Raw genomic sequence first — 5,000 nt, 5'->3', positions numbered from 1 at the left:
CATTATCACCAACTTCACGCACTGCATTCACGTGGGTTACCTTGACAATTGGTTTGGGGAATTCTTTAGAGATGATCGCCATCTTTTTGCAATCTTGACAGGGCAGCAATGGGGTTGACACATTTTCATACACATCAATTTATGTCGTCGTAGTTTTGGACCCGAGAGTGATTTGTGTGTTAAGCCAAGGACTGGGACCATTGATGAGCCAGCAGCTGTGAAGTGCTCAGCAACTCCTGGTGGCTGGAGATCATGTCTTAACAGTCCAAGGTGATGCAAATGGTTTAGGCCTGTGATGGTGATATCTGCACCAGTGTCGGGAAGCAATGATAGTTTTTGCATCACCATAGGTAATGGTGACATCAACAGGTTGTGGGGGCTTAGTCATGGCTCGAGAAGAGGAGCCTACTCTCTTAATTTGGTTAGAGTGCTGACTGTTGCTGGAATTACTTGCATGTCGCATCTTCCCTGTATTGGCCTAGAGAGTTAGTTTCCCTCTCTGTTTGTGAAGATGTGGCTTCTTTACAGGGCAGCACTGGTCATAATGTCCATTATGTTATCTAGGCCAGTGATCTTTTTTCCTGCAGTCTTAACAGACCGTCTGCTGATTTGAGACTTGTGGAAATTTGTCTTGTCCTTCTTGTACCTGGACGTGGCTCTTATACCAGTGGGAGGTGCCGTGATTACTGATGCAGTATTGTGGGCTGCTACATATGCATAGCATTTACTACTACATACAATGAGCTGGTGGGTGCTAGGGTGATGAGGTGTTAATAAACTCGTTTCAGTTGTGTCTCCTCACAGTTCTTGCAGTTTCCTTTGCAGATTTCGATTGCCTCGCTACATATTTGATCCTGACATAAAAGTAATTAAATGTCTCTGTTACCATCTGCTTACAACTGAAGAGCTCACATCTGCGTAGTGCCCCGTTGGTTTGAGCTCTGATGTGTGTCTCCAATTTGCCAGCATGTCCTTGAGAGGAATTGTATTGTCCGGGAAGATATGGAGTTTGCTGTGTAACACGCGTTGGGTCACGAGGGAGAGACACATGCGTAACTGGATCAGCTGTTTGTTGAGTGGCAAGGTGGGGGTATCGACCACTGTATAATAATCTTCCCACTTGTGTCTCCATTCCTTGAATACCTGAATGGGCGCATCCGGAAGGAGGGTCGGAGGGGGGTTGACAATCGCTTTCGGTGTACATGGTTGATGAAGTGGGGAGAGGGGGGGGGGTGGAAGGTGAGCTATGGAGTGGTGGCGACTGAGCAGTTTGCTCAGTGGTGGGTGGGCACGGGATACAGAGCTGTGATATGAAGTTATGACATCGCGCTGCCTCCTCTTCTGCACATCAGTCCCTCTGTATTCGTCGCTCGTCTTCGAGGCGATGACGCTCTTCTTCCAGAAGACGACGATCCCCTTCGAGACGACAACGTTCCTCGTCTTCCTGACGTCGACGCTCCACGTCCTCCTGACGACGACGTTCCTCGTCCCGACGTCTGCGTTCTTCGTCCTCTGCACATCGTTCCTCCATCCAGCATAAAAGGGCTACGATGTCCATTGTGGTGGGTGGCGTTGGCAACCCTGCTTGGGTATCACTGTTTGGGCGACGATCATGACCGCCTCGTCTGGTTTCGCCTCTTCTTTCGCCTTGATATTGTGCTTCTTATTGTTCCATTTAAACATCATGATGTGTTTTTGAAACTATATTAAAGAAGGATAATAATACGTTTGTCAATCACCTTACTAAGTTGCAAGAAAAATGAGTGTATAATAAGAACAATTTGTCACAAGAAGGGTAACGTGTAATTACTTTGGATTTGTTAGGATTAGCGAGTTCAGTAGAGTACCATCATACTGAAGAGACAAAATTTGATTGGACAAGAATTCCATATCATTAGACTAAATAGGCAAGTATATATGCTTCGAACATATAGACAGCTGAGCCTGAACTTAATTCTAACAGTGCGCTTCTCGGGCGCATCTCGGCGTTTCAATCGTATGAGCGTAAGTGTGCGGTGGGCCAAGGATTCCTTCGTTTACGGCCATGAGCCGTAAATAAACTTGCGGTGTCTCTCTTCAATTTCTAGGTAGATGGCTACCCTTAGCTTCCGTTCCTATCCTTGAACTAAGGATTCCTCCTCCTCCCCCCTTCAGTTCATCATCAAATTCTAACGGGCGCTTCAATCGCATGAGCGTAAGTAATTTCTCGGTGCGGCGGGCACAAGATTCCTTCGTTTACGACCATGAGCCGGGCTTAAAATTAACTTGCGGTGATAATAACTATGTAAGCTTATATGAAGTATTGTGTCTTTAGTGCGTTACCAGCGTTGCAATTATTTGCAACAGAAGAGACTACCATCAGTCAGATATAGGTTACATATTCACCAATTCATTAAACTAAAGAAGCATAAATTATAGCATAGATGAGGATAAGATATTGAACATCGAGAGGACGTCATGAAAGCGATTTGGGTTCATTTATAAGTTCTAGGGATGGCGCTTAGTAAAATTCGTAATACTAGAGTGAATTCCGTGTGGAGTGGGCAGGTAGGTGGGTTTGGGCCTAAGGCAGGTAATCGACATGTATCTTAAAGCTATGTGTGAAAAAGCGAACGATTAGCGTGGGGAGTACGAGAAAATACAATGTGAGGACAACAATAATAAACATTAGATGTTTATTTGGTCAACCTGGTTGTCTCGAGATCTCATGTGTGATGATGGGCTAGTGTGGTTGGTGTGGGGAGGGGGAATGATCTTCAGGATGCTCCAGGAGTCGGAATCGCCCAGGTTGAGTGGAGGGAGGTTGTTGTTTTTTCTAATGTTTCTTTGGCATGTTGTCTGAAGCCTTTTGTTGGGTCTATGAGTTTTTTGCACGGGAAAGTCGAAGGGAGGTTGCCTTGGGTGTTCTCGGGGCGCCCCGTGAGGGGACCTAGGCCCTACGCTACAGCCAGGTGGCTGAAGGTCCCTGCCTGCCTATCCCTGCCACGCTCCATCAGAGCTTCTAGGGGGGTCACGTGGGATACTACAGTCCCAACAATCTTGCGAATAAATCCCTGCTGCCGAGTGTAATGTTAGAGGGCGTAGGTAGAAGAGGTGCAGGCGTTCCTGGAGGACTGAGTATGTAGTCATGTGTTTGTGTATGTGGTGTGTAGTTGGAGCAACCACAAGTTGCACGACCGGTGCCTGAGGCAGAAAGCAAACTATCTCTTTGGTGGTTCAAAGAACCGTTCGTTGGTGGGAGGGCAGGGGTTAGTAGGTGGCCCCCAGATAGCTCGTGGTGTTATGGAGACGCTGAGTTCTCATGAGAGTGACTCTCTTAGCGTGGTTGTATTGCCGGGATGGCGAGCACTGCGATCTGGCGTCACCCTTGGATGAGGCGAAAACGTCTGTCTCTCTAACCACCCTAAATCACCGACACAGAGACGCTATGTGTACACACACACACACACACACACACACACACACACACACACACACACACACACACACACACACACACATAAACATATATACAACCATCCCCATTCATCCGGATTGTGGACTCCCATGTCTGTGGGCAATCAATGTGAATTTCCTTGTCAATGGGAACAACGCGCCGGCTGGCGACTCGAACTCCCTAACCACTCGGCCACCGCGGTCTCTCTATATACATATATACATACATATATATATATACATGCATACATACATACATTTATAATACTTACATATATACATACATGTATGCATGCATACATACATGCAGACACAGATATACATACGTACATAGACAGATAGGTAGATAGAGAAATAGATAGATGTATAGATGGAAAGATAAATTATATTAAATGTATGTATGTATGTATGTATGTATATATATATGTATATGTATATTTGTGTGAGTATATATATACACACACACACGCACACACACATATATATGTATGTATGTATATGTGTGTATATATATGTTTATATGATATGTATATATATGTATATGATATGTATATATGTATATGATATATATCTACATATGTATATGATATATATCTACATATGTATATGATATATATCTACATATGTATAAGATATATATCTACATATGTATATGATATATATCTACATATGTATATGATATATATCTACATATGTATATGATATATATCTACATATGTATATGATATATATCTACATATGTATATGATATATATCTACATATGTATATGATATATATCTACATATGTATACACATATGTGTCACATAGACACACCGCGCGCGCGAGTGGGTGCACAGTCTAGGGTGTTTCAATAAATCCGCCTTTTTCAGAATAATTCAGCAAGTTGCTAAACAGGCGCCTACTATGCTTAAATGACGACAGGCAAAATATTAGACAAATCAAAAAATATTTAATATACGCAATTTTTTATTAAAGTATAATACCATTTCCGGCGCTGGGATGAGGTGCGGCGGCCTCCGCATGACCCACGGAAGGGCATTTCGGTTCATCCGACATTATGGCAGAATCAAACATAGGGTAACTTAGGTCATTGCGAATGATTCCTGGGGACTTCCGTAAAGATTCCCAGTCACTATGCATTTCCATATAAACTTGTGCTACCTTAATAATGCCCATTACTCGCTCGCCTAAATTGTGGTGACGAGTCTCGTCAGTGGCAATATGCCGATACACGTATACTAAAAGAGTTTGGTACCATTGATGCCTAGACCACTGACGAAAAGTGACATTCTTGCTCGATACTGTGCCTTAAAAGGACATGGTAACCAGACACTAAAAGGATGCTCAAAAGATAGCTTGCCATGCAATAATTTGACTATTACGGAATCTCAGATTTTATCCAAGTTGCAGGCGGAAATTGCTGTGCTGTATAGCAAATTCGGCATTAAGACAATATCACCTTGGTATATGAAAGAAAAAATAAAGAAAGAGTACTACGACTCCATCAGAAATGTAACACTGAAGACCAAATTCTCGAAAACTGATTGTATCATTCAAGGCAAA

The 5,000-nt window shown here is 43.3% G+C and overlaps 1 protein-coding gene across 1 annotated transcript in view; it reads right to left on the bottom strand.

Annotated features, from left to right (window-relative positions):
- LOC125036150 overlaps positions 1–1,760 on the bottom strand; it is a 4,529-nt gene extending 2,769 nt beyond the window's left edge. Inside the window, exon 1 of the mRNA XM_047628570.1 lies at positions 1–1,760. This exon is cut by the window's left edge and continues 2,769 nt beyond it. The gene's annotated coding sequence lies outside the window, so the exon portion shown is untranslated.
- Positions 1,761–5,000: the final 3,240 nt, after the last annotated feature.

Source organism: Penaeus chinensis, chromosome 20 (genome assembly GCF_019202785.1).
Source record: "Penaeus chinensis breed Huanghai No. 1 chromosome 20, ASM1920278v2, whole genome shotgun sequence".
Classification (NCBI taxonomy): Eukaryota; Metazoa; Arthropoda; class Malacostraca; order Decapoda; family Penaeidae; genus Penaeus; species Penaeus chinensis.
This window is presented reverse-complemented; position numbering and strand designations above follow the sequence as displayed.